This window comes from Neophocaena asiaeorientalis, unplaced genomic scaffold (genome assembly GCF_003031525.2).
Source record: "Neophocaena asiaeorientalis asiaeorientalis breed wild unplaced genomic scaffold, Neophocaena_asiaeorientalis_V1.1 scaffold242, whole genome shotgun sequence".
NCBI lineage: Eukaryota > Metazoa > Chordata > Mammalia > Artiodactyla > Phocoenidae > Neophocaena > Neophocaena asiaeorientalis.
In genome coordinates, this window is record NW_020172451.1 from 4,545,043 (window position 1) to 4,561,478 (window position 16,436).

General features: G+C 55.5%; 1 protein-coding gene across 2 annotated transcripts in view; it reads left to right on the forward strand.

Moving 5' to 3' along the window:
* PHF21B (PHD finger protein 21B) overlaps positions 1 to 16,436 on the forward strand; it is a 96,904-nt gene that overhangs the window by 1,456 nt on the left and 79,012 nt on the right. The window lies entirely within an intron of this gene.

Sequence of the window (16,436 nt, forward strand, 5' to 3'; positions counted from 1 at the left end):
GCTGTGATGCCATTTTTGGAGGGGGAGGGGTTGGAAGACCCTTCTCCGCTGAGCACAAAGATGTTTAATCACTGTATGGAATCAAATCAAATACTTTCTTTAAAAAAAAAAAAATCCGCCACCAAATCCGGTACAGTGTGATAGCCGAGGGTTACTAAGCCTTTTTTCCACTGGGTAAAACGGCAAGTTGTTGACTCTTATGCTCGGAGTAGAAGATTTAAAAGAGAGGGGAGAGGAAATCCAATAATCCGGCAGCTTTTATCGCAACAATGTCTCTTTATGTGTGCTTCTACATGGCAGTAGTTTTACTGTTTGGAGTGGCTTTTCGGAGCTTAGGTTTGATCATTTCTGTATTGTAGCCAACTATTTCAAGGCTGTTTAAATTTTTATGATGATAGTAAATGAGTGGCTATTTATTATCTGTCATGCTTGAATTTAGATGAGGCAGAGAGAAACATTTGAAAATCATGTTTGAAGGTTGCGGTGCCGCTCGGCGAAGGAACTGTCCTACTCCAGGCTGCCTTTGCCTTTAAAATTGAACTCGGAGAAGGATGCTTGTGAACGGAATGTACCTCCATCTTTTTGTGTGTGTTTAAAAAGAAAGAAAGAAAAAAACAGAAACTTTTGTTTTCTGGCCTTTTAAAAATATTTCTCTTTTAAATGACCAAAAATAACATCTGGTAAGTATCCGGCGTTTGTCCTGGCCATTGGAACTTGTGTTTGTAACTGTAAGTGTGTTGTTTTTCCTTTTTCCTTTGTGGCATTTTATATAGCAAGGGCTCATAAAAGAGGGAGGGAGGGCCTGGGGCTGTGGTGTAGCATGTTAATAAAGCTGCCTTGTCTCTCCTAAGCTCCGCGGTGAAATCCTTCAGAGGTCACCTATGAAATGAGTTGGGCAGACTTAACATTTACTGTCTTTCTCTCCTTGGGAGAGTTTGGTGGAGATTGGCAGCTTGGCTGGGGAAAGGTCGATGCATGAGCTCTTGGAGGTGATTGGGGCTGCACCCAGGGCTTTGAAGAGGAGAAGTAGGCTCTGCTTAGTTACCCCAGCGCCTGCCCAGGAGGAGCGGAAATGCCGGATCGGGGATTAAAAAGCCAGTGTTTCAGAGTTTGCTTTTAACTCAACAGAAGAGTAAAGGTAGTGTCCCTTTAGTGATGTGCTTGGGGAAGAACTCACACCATCTTCCTCCCGGGAGATGTGGGTTTTTTGTCCTGCTCCCGCTTGGAATATGGGATAGAAAGGTTACATTTCAATTAGAGGTGCATATGAGGAGGGCGAGCTTGATAGTAAAACGGACAGATGACCCCATTATCCACATTTGTTAGAGATACGGTAGCAGCAAGTGACACCTTTTGGTGCCTAGCCACCAATTTCCCATTCATGCCCTTGGCACTAGAATTTATTTAGTTACTTCTAGAAACATGGACAGGTGCTTAAAGATGTTTATCAAGGACTCCTAGAAGAAGATGGGTTGTTTGTTGGTCAGCAGTAGAGAGATACAAGGTCTGTGTAAGTGTCCAGCGTTTCTCCCACCATTGGTGGACTAGGGGATAAACAAGAAGCCAGCTTCCATAGGACCGCGCTATTTGAAAACAGAGTTCATATTTTTTCCTTAAAAAAAAAATAATGAGAGAGCTGTGGGGCAGTTGGTCAGATCTGAGTCGTGGGCCAGCCCACTTCGGCCGGGCTGCATTCCCAGGTGTGGCGGCCCCTCACCACTGGGTTGTGATTCTGGTGGAAGATGGACCCCTTCCTTGTCTTTAATGAGATATGATGTGTGAAGACGTCATTAGTTGCTCCAGTGGTTTTACGCCGTGAATTTGCAGCACATGGAGAGAGGCAGTAACATTTTCATCTAAATTGTCAAGCAACAAGCACTTCCGTGTAAATACCAGACCCGTCATAAATCCTGGAGGGTTTGTGTTTTTTTCCTCCCTCTTTGGAGTTCTCGACGCAACATGTAGATGCTACGGGAAGCAGGCATCTTCAGACCTGAACTTCACGCAAGTCCAGCTTCCCCACAGGGTTGTGAGAGGGGCCTCCTGTATCAACTGCAGTCCGAGCTGGCGTGGCAGAGAGAGCACCGGCCTCCGCCCCAGTGAACTTGGGGCCTTGCGTGCCGCTCCATCCGTCGACTTGATGGACTCCGGATTCCGAGGGGATGTCCTCAAGTGCAGCAATAAAAATGTCTTCTTGAAAGGTATTACGTATGTGGCACTCGCCCAGGCGCTGAATCACATCTTCGCTGTGATTCACTAGCTGTTGTACCTTGGACACCAGAGGGATTCCACAGTGGAAGCGTCCACCAAACAAAATTGCAGGGTGGGTTTATTCTGAAAGCTCCCCAGTTGTTTTCAGTCCTTCAGTAAAAGGATGTGCCATTGTCCAAGCTCTGCCCCCGAGTCTGCTCTCATCCAGGAGGCTAAATTTTAATCTTCCTGACCTAGAGTTCAAGATCGCATTCTTAAAATAGCACCATTACATGTGAAAGAGAAAACTAATGCTGTCTCTCCAAGCTCCGCCTTTCACATTCTGGAAAAGAGCATGGGGTTGAGACAGCAGGGGCCTAGTCCTGGCTTTGCCCGCTGCCACCTGCTTGGCCTTGACCCCTGACTCCCCCTCCCACAGCCAGAGTCTCCCAGAGCCACACTTTGATCTGAGCCATATTCCTGGGGCCCCTCTTCCCCTCCATCTGTCCACCCCTCTGGTCCCTCCCGCATCATCTCTTAGCTGGAAGATTACAGTAGCCTCCACACTGCATCCACGTAAAAAAAAGCTTTATTGAAATACGATTCACATATCGCATAATTCACCCATTTAAAGTTTACAGTTAAGTATTGTTTTGTACGTTCACAGATATTTGCAGCCGATCACCACCATCGATTTTAGAACATTTTCATCATCTCAGAAAGAAACCCTTTGGGTATCATCCCCGCTGCACACCCCGCCCCCAGGCCCTAAGCAACCGCTAAGCTACTCTCTGTCTTTATAAATCTACTTTTTATCGCTATAGAGTTACTCATTCTGGACTTTTATGTGAATGGAGTTATATAACGTGTGGTCTTATATGACGAGCTTCTTTCACTGAGCGTAACGTTTCAGGGTTCTTCCAAGTTGTAGCGCGTGTCAGTACTCAATTCTTTCTTATGTCTGAATAATAGTCCATTGTATGGGAGGCCGCGTTTTGCATCCATTCACCAGCTGATGGGCACTGGGCTTGTTTCCACCTTTAGGCTCCTGTGAACGGTGTACTGCGTTTCCTCATGCCCCCTCTGGTTCATCCTCCACCAGAGTAAGTGTCTTAAAACTTGAACAGGATCACGGCGCTCCCTTGCTTGAGACCTTCCAGTGGTTTCCCCGCTGCTCTCTGCGGGGGCTGACCCTGCCCCCCTGCTCGGCCCCCAGCAGTGCGGCTCCTTGGCTGTTACCCAGCAGGGCCTCGGGTACCGCAAACATCTTCCTGTCCTGGAGGCTGCTGAGCGTCATCCGTCCTCATCTTTTCATGAGCGTCCGACGTCTCTGCTGGACCGTAAGCTCCCTGAGGAGCAGGGGCCGTGCTGCTCCGCCCCTCCCCCTGGGATCCGAGAGCAATGCCTTGTTGGGCTGGATGCTTATGGGGTGAACGAGCGGGTGACCGTAAGAAGATAGGTGTGCGATCGGTGGTGGTGAGCAGCGGGGCCAACTGGAGTCCCTGGGAGCCATCCTTCTTAGGCCTGCAGTGAACAGAGTCTTAAAATCATATGTTTGGAACGAGCAGGCAGAGATGGATAAGACTGGAAGCTCCCTGCTCTCGGAAACCTCACAGGACAGTGAGGTGTAGGTAACCACGTGTCAAGGAAATTCCAGAGAAGTTCTGTGAAAACCACGCCTTGCGGCCCCTGGGGATGGAAGACAGCTTCCTGGGGGAGGGGGGTCCCCAAGGGCGCCTGGGGTCGTGGACAGGAGGAGCAAGTAGCCCAGCTGAGGGCTGATGGCCTGAGGAAACCTGCAGGTGCTGGCGAGTTTCTGGCAGTTGAACCATGGGAGAGAGACAGACAGACAGACAGCAGAGAAGGCAGGCTGGGGCCGGAGCCAGGAAGGCACCGAATGCCAGGTGAAGGGCCTGGGTTTTGTGCCAGGGCTGGGAAATGGCCGGGGGCTGTCCGGGCTCTGGTGCTGAGGGGAGACTAGAAGGGAGAAGCGTGAAGGAGGCCTGAACCCACTCCCAGCTTGGCCCGGCCACGTGAGCTCCGTGATGCCTGTCACCTGCGTAGAAGGCTCTTGCAGGGATGGTGGCACCCGCGTGTGACGTGGGAGAGGAGCGGAGGCTGCTGGACCCTGGGTGACCGGCACATAACAGGCTGTGAGGGCAGGGACTTGTGCGGACCCTCCCCCTCCTGCCTTCACCAGAGCTTCTTAAGGCTGAGAAGTTAGTGGGGGGACACTTCTGGAACCCTCTAGAAGATGACTCGGTGGGCATCTCTGCGCGGTTGCTTTAAGGGGAAAAAATGTGTGTGTGTATATAACATATTTACATGTATAGGTTATATTTTTATTGTTGACTTTGTTTTTTTTTTTTTACTATTTATAAAGTGTATAATAGCAAATAGTAATTACAGTCGACCCTTGAGCAACGCGGGGGTCAGAGGTGGCGACCTTCTGCACAGACACTGTGTATATAGTTGGTCCTACATATAAGGCAGGGCCTCCGTATCCGTGGATTCAACCACCCGTGGATCACATAGGACTGCGGTGTGCGCTGCTGAAAAAATCTGTGTGTAAGTGGACCCGCATGTAAAAGTGGACCCGCGCAGTGCAAACCCACGTTGTCCAAGGGTCAACTGTGTATTGATTTGTGCCAGTAAATACGCGTGAAGTCTATGCAGTGTATATGACATCAGTTGACAGTTTGTCCAGGATTGTGTTTCTAAAACGAGAGGAAGGATTTGTTGAAGTAAGACAAATCATTACCACGCCCCTGCTAAAGTAAAATCTTGCTGAGGAAGGCGGGGATTCTTGCTATTATTTCTGTGACGTTAGGAGCTAAGGAAGAATTCGACTTTTAACAAAGTTTTTATTGTGAAAGCAGCACCTGCTCGTTGGGGAAAGGTCCGCAGCGCAGATGTGAGAGTCATAAAGCGTGACCCCTCTTCCGCCCCATCCTACGCGTGGACGAGAGCAGCGCTGGCCCTGAGGCGTGTTCGTAGGATGTGCTCTGTGCGCACGCGGCGTCTGTAACATGGATAAACATGCTTAGTGGACACGCTGCCAGGCACGCTATACCTACACTTGCTTTTGACCCTTGACGTTGTGTTCCGGACATCTCTTGGGACCAACGCAGTTTAATTCCACGAACGTTTAATGATGGGCTCCTGCCTGGTGGAGGATGCGGGGGTGATGGTGGGTGATGTGCTGGGGTTAGTAATCGCGGCATCGCACGTTATGAGGCTTTACCCTCGCGACGTGGTTTCGCTTGGTCTCTGCTCGCAGGAAGTTTCACGTGTAGTTGGGGAGGCTGGCGTATCCACCGTCACCCCTCCCGTGAGCTCTCTGCAGGAGAGGTTTAGCTCGGGGGCTCAGCCAGCAGCAGACGGGGTGATGTGCTGTGATGAGGTGCGTGGGGTTGCTCTCAGGAGGTGACATTTGCACCTGTGGGGAAGCAGAGCCATCGCACACCCAGCGCCCTGCTCTCTGCTGCACTGGTATTCTTCGGTGGGTCTGTTCCGTCGCGTCTTTTTGTTCGATTGTCATGATCATCTCGCGGCTTGGGTCAGGCGGGGCAGGTGAGAGAAGGGCAGCTTCCCAAGGTCAGACGGCTTGGGACCCCAGAGAGGGTGCCCTCTGTTTCAGTCCCTGCCTGGCGTCTAGCTGGCCCCCTGCCTCTAGGGTCTGACAAAGCGTAGCTGGAGGAGCAGAGGCCCGACAGTCAGGACACCAGGGTTCCTATCCCAGCTCTTTGCCTCCGGCTGTGTGGCCTCGAGCAAGTGGTTCTGCTTCCTTGAGCTCTGTTTCCTCTCTGTAAAGTGGGTGTGGTCGTTGTAAAAACTACCCCACCGGGTTATTGAGATGAAATCAGATCAGAGATGAGAAAGTGCATCTCAACTCCCGAGCAGAGCAAAGGGGTTGATTTGAAGAGAACTGTATTGGCTGCATCAGTGACCCCAGGACACTCCTGCCACGCCCTGCCCTGCACCCGGGGGGCTGGAGCCTTTGCACTGTTGCTGGTCCCTCTTCGGGGCGTATGCTGTTCATCCCTCCTGGTAGAGGTTGACGGTGACTGCGCCGCCTTCTCTGCCAGTCCAAGGAGTTGGCTCTGATACGTTAGCCTCTTGAAACACCTGCTGTCGGAACTGTACAACTGATTTCAATCAACTTTGAATTTTTTCGTGGCGACCACTCTGATGATAACTGTGGAAATCCCATGATGCCTCATTAGAGCTGCTGGCTATGACGGTTAGCCCTGTGGTTTAGCAAGTTTTTCCTCCAACGCCTTTGTCTTTTCAGGACCGAATCGCGGGCTTGCCGCCGTTTCTGCTCCACTTGCGCGAGCCAATGCCTGAACGTGGCTGCTGTCCGGTCCGCCAGCGAGCCCGGCTCGGGGCCTGAGCACGTGGGGGGGGCCTGCCCGCGGGGCAGCGTCCCGGGCACATCCTGGTCACGCACGGAGGGCTCGAGGAGGCCCCTTTGCGGGGTGTGTGTCGGCTCGCCCTCCAAGGCCCTTGCCGCAGACACGGGAGGGCTTTGGGGGCAGAGGCGGTTTTCTGGAGGAGGGCGCAGCTGCCGTTCACCTTCTCCACACTGTTGGAATTTACAGCTTTTCAGGAAACAGGACTCTGGGTTTGCCTTCACTTGCAGAAGAGTCCCGCTAAGAAGGCTTTTCACTTTCGTCTCCGAGAAGCATGTAAGAAAGAGGTTAAGCACCGGCTTTACAACTGGGTAGCCTGGAGTTGTAAACCCCGCTCCGCGCTTCGAAGGCCGTAAAATGGGGTAACAGTGCAACGCCCGTGAGACAGCCGAGTGCTGGCGTGTGGGGTGCTCGGGAGACGACACGCACGTGGCGCTGGCGGGATTAAGTGAGATGAGACGTGACCCTCGGGCCATGGTGAGCCCTCAGCAGGTGGGGTGCGGGCGTCACAAGTCACAGCTTTCCCATCTGATGCTGACCCTGGGCCAGGCCCCTTCTAGCTCTCCAGGGACCAAGTCGGTCGCTGTTCACACAGCCCTTTAGGGAAGGCCCGCTCTTAATTACCATTTTACTTGGGGGACGGCTGAAGCCCAGAGAGGTTGAGTGGCTTGTTGACATCACACGGCTGGCAAGGGCAGGAGCTGCAGTCCAGGTCTGGGCCCTTGTGGCCTCACGAACTTGGCGCCTACGCTGGAGCATGTGACGGAGACGCGACAACACTCTGTGTCCTGCGTGTGAGATGTAACTCCAGGGCGAGTGTTCCAGTAAAAGGAGATGGAGGTGGTACGTCAGAGAGCGCCACCAGCAGGCTAGCAGCTGCTTGCGCTAACGAGTGGGAACTTTACCCTGAAGTGCAACGTCGTGGAACTGGGGAGGGGGCCTGGGTCTGCATCCGGTCTCTGCCTCTGGCACCGGGCTGGGGAGCGTGGGGCAGGCTGGATGAAGTGAGGGGTCTCGGCAGTGCAGAAGCTGAGCCGGCGGCAGGCGGGAGGTTTGGACTTGACCCCGAAGCGAATACTCCTCCACCCCCTGCTTTGTCATCCCTGCTGTGGCCTGAGCCCCTCTCTGGCTTGGCTACTTCAGTATTTCCTGTTATCACTGTTGTTGTTGTTTTCTGCTTTAAGGTGGAGGCATCTTTCTCATTTGGAAACGGCCTGTATTCTCCAAAGGAACGAACACGCTTCCTTAAGTTTTTTTCCCCCTTTGGGTCATTACTTATTGTTTGGTAGTAGTTTCCGAGCGTGTGATGAGAAACGCTGATGCAGCTTTCTTCTGGTGATGACCTCTGACTGCCACCAGCGGGCGTCCCTGAAGCCTCAGATGGGCTGCGCTTTGCTTTTTTTTTTTTTTTTTTTTTTTTTTTTTTTTTTTTTTTTTTTTTTTTTTTTTTTTTTTTTTCTTTTTTAGTTCAGGGTTGAGCGGTCCTTAGCCCCCAGGTAGGATAAGGTCAGGCTGTGTGGGTCCTTGTCTCAAAGTGGGGACAGTGCTACTTCCCAAGCAGGGTTGTCCCAAGGGTCAGTGAGGACACGTGTCTCGAGTGCCAGGTGTAATTCCTGGCTGGCCTGCAGTGGGGCAGCTGAGTGATGGGGGAGCTGTTATCAGCATAGTTTATTAACAGTCATACGAGAAGCAGCGATCTGGCTGTGCCCCAGAGATGCTACTGCCATGGAGAAGTAGACGGGCAACTGTAGCTTTTTGTCGGGACAGAGACCTCTGGGTTGCCTCTTTGTCTCCACGGACGGGTGTGTCCGCAGTTGGGACTGGGCCCTAAGTTTGGGATTTGGTCTTTGGACCCGAGACTTGGTCTGACGGCGTAAAACACAGGATGTGCAAGGCCGGGGGGGCCTTTGCGGGGCACCTCCCCAAGCCCCCTTTTTCCAACTGGAACTACGGCCCTGAGTAGAGGTGGTGATGACACCCGGGGGCCCCGGGGGTCCCAGGGCTCCAGTCTTCCTGACCGCGGCGCAGCCGCACGGGAAGCCCGTGGTTTTCCTTTAAGCCATTAAGTTCTGTTCGCTGGTGTTTTGTTTCAGAAGCGGCTCGCCCACAAGGGTGGCCGCTGTTTGAGACATGCTGGGGTCCCACGCACGATGTCCTCGTGCCGACAGTAGGGCCGCTGGGGGCACGGCACGGTGGTTTTCAGAAGGTGGTCGTACTTTCAGAGCAGCTGGCTTCCGGTTGGCACAAGTCGGGGTGGCAGCTCCGGCAGGACACGGTGCATTCTGGAACTGTCCGTTTAATGAAACTTACTGCATCAGATCGACTGTCAGTCTGTAGGTGCGGGTACATTGCAGGAAGATGAGCACCTGCCGAGCCTGCTTGCCGCCCAGACCGCCTGCACGCGCGTCTGCACTGGGGGGTGGAGGTTGGTCGTGGACGTGTGTATGGCCGAGGCCGTAACCTACACGTTCACAAACAGCGAAGCATCTATCAGATTTTGCAAAGTCACCCTCCAAAGTAGAAAAGGTGATAAAAACACTAATTTGGGGGGGTCCCTCTTTAGGGGGAACAGTGGCTGCCTCTTGATCTCTTGGGTGGAGGCAGCAGAAAGGTACTTGAAATGGCAGGTGGGGGTTCTGGTGGGGCCTCCCTGGGGGACACATCCCAGCAGGCCGTCGTGGGGGACACCGTCATCAGTTTGGGGAGAAGCTTTTTGCCCCAGGAAAGAGAACAAGACGGGGATGGGGCAGGCAGAGAGAGGAAGGGAGAGGGGTGTGTTTCTTTTCAGTGTGACTCAGGCGGAAAGCCAATCTGCGCATGTAAATGAACTTGAAAATGCAATTAGAGATATATACATATTAGAGACGGTGATCCAGAATTTCCTGTGAGATGCGGGTCACCAGGTGACAAGCTGCATTCCTCACAACCAGTGACACTAACTCTTCTCCGTGATCAACGCGTCTCAGCAGTGATGAACGCGCCCCGGGTGAACGCTGCATTATTCCTTAAGCTACGGCCCCGCTGAGTGCAGAGTTTTCTGTACCTTCAGCACCAGCGTCCTCTTCCCGGCTGTCACTGCCAAGGGGCTCAGGACGCGTCCTCCAAGGGCCTGTCCTGGCTCGACGAGAGGTGACAAAACAGTCAGCCGTGTTGTTGTGGACAGAGGTCGGAGGGGCCCTGGACGCTCTTGCGGCTGCAGGCGCTGGGAAGTGGACACGTGGCAAAGAGTGCCCGGCTGGGTCTCAGAGCGGATCTGGGGCCGGGGAGGCCAGGGAGGTGCGGCGTCCGGGGCTGGAAGGGGACAGGGTGGCAGAGCCCCTGTGTCTCATGCTCCTTTGTGTTCCCTCCGGGGCGTGCCCACCAGCGTGTGCAGAAGTGAGCGCTTGGATGGTGAGGGTGGCAGCCACGGCTCGGTACCGAGTTGTGACGTTTGGCACACGCTACTGGGCGCCCAGTCTGTGCTGGGCACTGGGGACACAGCAGTGGACAGAATAGGCCCTTGAGATGTGCTCACAGTCCGAGAGGGGAAACAGGCAACAGGCAAAAACCATCGTAAATGAGTTATGGAGTTGGTGGGAAGGTGACCGGTGCCCTGGCAGAGGTAGAGCGGGCAAGGCGCGCGGGGCTGGGGGCAGGTGGCTATTTTAAATAGTGTGTTCGAGAGGGGCCTCAGGCCTTGGAGCCGAGGCCTGCAGGAGTAGCTGGAGGAGTGAGCCCTGTGGCTCTCTGCAGAAAGAGTGTCCCAGGTAGAAGGAACAGCTCGTGCAGAGGTCCTGAGATGGGTCATGCCTGGCGTTTCCCACGGAGGCCAGTGCGGCCGGGAGAGTGAGTGACAGGTGGGTGTGAGGGGGGAGGTCAGAGAGCTGATGGAACAGGGCGGCGACTGGTCTCTCCAGCACGGCTGACCCCCACCTTTAAATCAGCGACTGGCCGTGATGAAGAAGAGAAAGCGGGGGCTTCCCTGGTGGCGCAGTGGTTGAGAGTCCGCCCGCCGATGCAGGGGACGCGGGTTCGTGCCCCGGTCCGGGAGGATCCCACATGCCGCGGAGCGGCTGGGCCCGTGAGCCATGGCCACTGAGCCTGTGCGTCCGGAGCCTGTGCTCCGCAGCGGGAGAGGCCACAGCGGTGAGAGGCCCGCGTACCTCAAAAAAAAAAAAAGAGAGAAAGCGGCCCTTTCGTGGGGCGGAATTTTGACTAGAAGCTGGAAGGTACTAGAAGGCCAATTTCAGCTCCAGGGCTGGCGGAATTCCCGTACAGAGGGATCTGCCTGGGGCTAGAACTGGTTGTTCTGAGACCTTTGACCGCCAAGCCAACACCTCATAGCAAAGGGGAAGTGGCACCAACGCCAGTTGGATTGGAGGTCAGGCTGGCTGGCCCTGTGCTGAGGTTCTGTGGTTCAGAAAAGCCCAGGCTCCTCAGGGCTCCATCCCTGACCAGTCCCAACCTGAGATGCTCTGACCCTCGCAGGATCACAGACTCTGACGCTGTGGGCGGGCCGGAGAGCGGTCCTGCTGAGGGAGTCATGCCCTGCGGTGCGAGGGGACGGGTGGGGGGTGGGGGCAGCCAGGCCAGCGCCACCCCTGCCATCACTTGGTGTGGGCCCCAGGCAGCCTGCTTTTTTGATTTTGTTCAAGAATCATGAACAATCAAGAATTCATGAGCCGGAAACCCATGCTTACGAGAAACCTGCAGTTTAGGTGTGGGTGGTACGTTACGGCCTTTTCTAGACGCATTGGCCCGAAGGACGCTCCGCAGCCCAGACCGAGCCTGCGTCCTCTGGTCGCCCTTCCGAGTCCCCTCGTCCAGCTCCATCAGGCTGGCCGTGATCTGGTAATTCCCTGCCTCCGTGTCCCCCGCTCACCATCCCGCCTGGTACCTACATTCAGAGCTATGGGGCGAGCTGGAGTCAGACCGTGAGCCCTGAGGTCCAGCGAGCCCGCTGCCCTGGAGCCCCCAGCGCTGGTATAAGGGGAACAGTCGGTGATGCTGCGACCAGAGGGCCGCCGAGTTTCTTCAAGAGCCTTCATCTCTCCTTTAGATAAAGAAGTGGCACTCAAATATATTTCTGTAAATAAAACAGTCCCGCCCCCAGCCCGGGCCCAAGTCGGTGGCTTGTTGAAGTTACTTTATTAATGAGCTTGCTGAGTGGGCTTGAATGGGGGCCGCGCTCTCATATCGCGGATCTAATTATAAACACGAGGGATGGTACCAAATAAGCAGGCTTTAAAGGGAGAAGAGTCTGACAGCTTGGTTTAAAGTGTCCTTTAATGAACTTCTTTGGCACTTGTATCTTAGCAACACATTTTATTACGTCCCGGTGCAGCTGGACTCGGGCACGGTAATTTATCCCCCCCCCCCAGCTCCCCGCACTCTGACTTTCTTTGGTGACTGGAGGGAGGAATGTACTGACCCGATTTTTCATGGCTGGGCTTGCATCCCTTCTGCTTTGTTCAGTTGATGAAAAAGGCGAACAGGGTGCCAGGAGCAGGGGACCTTGCAGGCCGGCAGGAGGGACGGTGGCCCCAGCCTGGAGGGTGGGCGGCCGCCCAGCTCGGATGCCGGTGTCGCAGGCTGCCTTGTGGACATGCTGAATCTCTCTCCAGCGCACCCTGGGTTTGGGTATTTTTATCTGGACTTCTTTCCTGTTTTGACACTAATTTGGATACGGCGGAAGTAGGGACATTTGCAAATCTTTCCTCGTAATCAGCAAGCCTGTAAGTGGGGGTGGGCGGTGTTCTAGATGAAGTGGACATGGGGGAGGGCAGCACAGGAGCGGGGCTGGGGCACTGGGCTGGGGGGACCTTCCGGCCCAGGGACCTCGGCCGGTACTTCCCTTCCCTGAGTCGTAACTCCCTCTCGTCTGCTGTATGAGGCTCCTGCGCTGCTGTAACAGAGCGCCACACGCCGGGCAGCTGAAATGTACTCCCTCCTGGTCTAGAGGTCGGAAGCCTGAAATCAAGGTGCCTGCGTGGCCGCGCTCCCTCCAGAGCCAAGGGGAGGATCCTTCCTGCCGCTTCCAGCTCCTGCGGGCTGCTGGCGCTGCTGGGCTCGCGGCCGCACCGCTCTGGTCTCTGCCTCTGTCTTCACGTGGCCGTCTTCCCTCTGAATCTGTGTCTTCTCTTCTTACAAGGACCCAAATCATTATATTTAGGGCCCCCCAATCCAGTATGATCTCAACTGATTATATCTGCAGAGACCCAATTACCAAATAAGGTCACACTCTGAGGTTTTGGGTGGGTATGAATTCTGGGGGGGGGGGGGGGGGGGATGGTTGGGGGTCCAAGTAGCTGGAGGCTGCTCCCTGCTGACCCTGCCAGGGCCGCCTTCCCTACAGCCAGGAGCCGAGATGGAGAAACAAAGGTAACCTGCCCCGTTGCAGGAGTGGGCTGGCTGTTGTCTGCTGAACACGTTACCTTCTGTGGGTGGGAGGATGGAGCCTGCACCCCGCTGTGGCAGGTGAGAATATGCCTTTACTTCTTCCAACAACTTTACCGTCGTCCCCATTTTTCTTACTTTTTTTTTTGGGGGGGGGCCACACCGCACAGCCTGCGGGATCCCAGTTCCCCGACCAGGGATCGAACCCAGGCCCCCCTGCAGTGGAAGCGCGGAGTCCCAAACACTGGACCGCCAGGGGATTTCCACCGTCCGCATTTTTCAGGGGAGGAAACTGAGGCTCAGAAGGGTGCAGTTACTCATCCAGGGGCTTAGCTTGGGCTGACATGAACCAGGGTGGTCTGGGCCCCCGGCCCCTGCACCGACTGTGTATCATACCGGCTGCCACCAAGACAGAACACCCAGCCTGCGCAAGCAGCTGGCCCCTGCCAGCAGGGCCAGCGTGCTGCCAGCCCAGGGACGCCACACGTGTGTACGGCATCTGAGGTTCACCAACGCCCCCCTTCCCCGCATCTGATGCCGTGTGGCCCCTGGCACCTCGGGGAGTGGCGGACCGGGGGGATCCCTGTTGCACTGAGGGTGAGGATGCCAAATCCCTGCCACATCCCCAGGGCTGATGGATAAGCTTTGATCTTTCTGAGTCAGTTTCTGCATCTGTAAAATGGGCTAACACTTTACCATCTTCCTCAGAGGGTAATTGTGAGGGTGAGATGAAAAAACACAAGGGGAAATCCAGCCTGTGGGCTCGGAGGGCTGGGTGTGGGGCCCACAGGATGAGCAAGGGCCCCAAGGGTCACGTGACAAAGGGCGGGATGTCATCCCGCCAAACTGTGTAGCTGGTTGCCCAGCAAGTCGCCTGCCCAAGTGGCTCCTTGGCACATGTGCATCCCATTCCCCTGAAAGGTCCTGGAGTCCAGGCGAGACTCAGGATGAGCTGTGGGAGTTGCCTCCTAGTGGACGCACGTGGGTCCACGTCCTGCCTCTGCCTGTGCAGTCTTGGCCGTAGAGACCTCTTCTGCCCTGTGCCCCAGGCCGCGCGCACGTGTGCTCTCCTGGCTCCCAGATCCTGCCAACAGGTCAGGGTTCCACCGTCGTCCTTTAGGCAGTGCCTCCCTGACACCCACTGCCCTGGGCCCGTGTTCTTTGCCTCCAGTACCGCCCCCCCGCCCCGATGCTATTGCTCCAGTGATTACTAGAGAGTGGGAGCTGCGTGAGGTAGGCCCCCCCGAGGCCTCTCCTGTCCCGCTGGCTCTGGGCACACTGCAGGAGCTGGCCAATGGCCTGGCCCCTGGGGGACTGGCCGTGTGTGGTTTGTAAAGGAACCCTTTTCCCCTGGGCCACTCTTTAATCAGGTGCTTCAGTGTGGACCTGCAGAAACACTTGTTGAAAGACCATTATTGGTCGTTCAGCCAGTATTCAGTGAGTGACCATTGTGTCCTCGGCGCCGGGTGACCGTGGCCTGAGAGGTAAAGAGGAGGAGGTGGTCTGGGGTCACATCGTTATTATCAATATTGGTGTCATCAGTAAAAGTCTGCTTTACCCCACGTAGGTGCTTGTATGTCCTTTTACCCCTACCCCTAGCCCGCTCAGTCCACCCCTCCTAATTCTCTAGGTCCTGCCCTGTGGCAGATGTCAGGGACTTGGATGTATACGAGACACAGCCTCTGAGAACAAGAGTGAGAGGGAGATGGGGGGAGAGGGAGGGGGAGCGAGCAGGCCGACAGCAGTTGTCACTGCTGCACCCAGGTGTCACAGGGGCTCCGGTGCAAGCCTCTGGGGTGAAGCTGCCGGTAGGGGTGGTGGCGCTCAGTTCTTGTTGGGAAGCATTAGGGTGTGAATCTGCCCATTTGACAGGTGAGGAAACCGAAAGGTAGAGAGATGAGGTGACCTGCCCAAGGCCCACAGCGAGTGAGGGGCAGCACCTGGATTCTGGAAGCATCTGCTTGACTGCAGGAGGCCCTCTTATCCCCACTTTGCAGATGAAGAAACTGAGGCCCTGCGAGGCCAAGTTAACTTTCCCACGTCACCAGCTCCAGGCCCCCAGCCAGGTCTTCGACCCCAGAGCTTTCCCTTCCCCTGGGCTGTGCTAGAGGAGGAGGCCTGCAGCCGCGGTTGAAGGAGCCCTGCCGTCCTGACCTCGAGCTGGCTCGGACGTGCTCACACTGCCCGCTCCCTTCCCTTTCTGCTGTCCGCGCCCCTCCCAGCTCAGAGTCCAGTTCAGGCTGCAGCTCATTCGCGTTGCTGTGCGCCCATCACCACCGTCCTCCCGAGCGTCCCCTCTGGCCCGGCAGGCAGGGCAGCACTGCCCTTACATGCCACGTAAGCTTCGAGTGGCTCTGTCCACACCCTTGCGGAATCCCCCCCTGGAGGGGAAGTTAGCGGTGCTTCCTGAGACTGCAGAGGGTGTGGAGGGACGGGAACTGCACGGAGCTGAATTTTGTCCTAACCTCGAGAACTTTCTAAGGATCAGGGTGCGCATGGAGAGAGCTGGCCACCCGGGGAGGTAACAAGCTTCTGCCACAGTGAGGGATGCTGGGGGTATTTGCACGTGGGGTTAGACGGGGCCAGGTGGGCTCCCTTCCGACCAGGAGTTGGCGCAGCAGTCTGTGGCCCCGGCCCCGGCCCCGTTCTTCAGCTACCTCATCGACACGTTACTGAGTGCATTCTGGGAGGCACCAAAGGAAGGGAAGTCCAGGGTTCTTGGCAGCCCCTTCCCCCTCCAAACCCAGCTGACCCCCCTGGCCAGCACAGAAAAACCAGTGGGGATGCTGTCCCGTGTCCCTAGGTGAGTCCTCCTGCCATGTGCCTGGATGGAGGCCAGCAGAGCCAAGAGTCAGGCTGGAGGAGGGGGCCACATGGGGCACACCTCGATGGAGGCGGGGGAGGCGGGGGAGGCGAGCGGCAGCACAGAGCCGCCAGCCAGGACGCGGCCTCTGGAAAGAGCCCTCTTCCTCCAGGCGGGTTTACTCATTCTCACTTCACATCCTTGGTGCACAAAGGCGAAAATTACAAACGTTCATGACTGACTTGTGCCCCAGCTGGAGTAAGGCCCGCTTGCACTGCTGTGGACAGCAGCTGAGGCTGTCCCGTCCCCCGTGACAGCCCCGAGGGGTGGGCAGGCCCAGAAGTAGGCTCAGGAGGGGGACCCGTGTTGACCCCACCGTTGACCGTTGCAGCTTCCCTTCGGAGGTGCACAGAGCTCGCCTCGGACGGGCAGTTAGTGGGCTTTTGCCGTTTCTTTTTTTTGTTAACACGCCATGGGTTTGTTAAGTAACACTGAATATTCCATTGTGGAAAAGTATATAAAACGTAAGATTTACCATCTCAACCATTTTCAAGTGGACAATTCAGTGGCGTTAAGTACATTCACGATGTTAATGCACCCCTCACCGTCATCTCTTCCCAAGCTGAAGCTGTCCCCACGCAACACAACCCCCC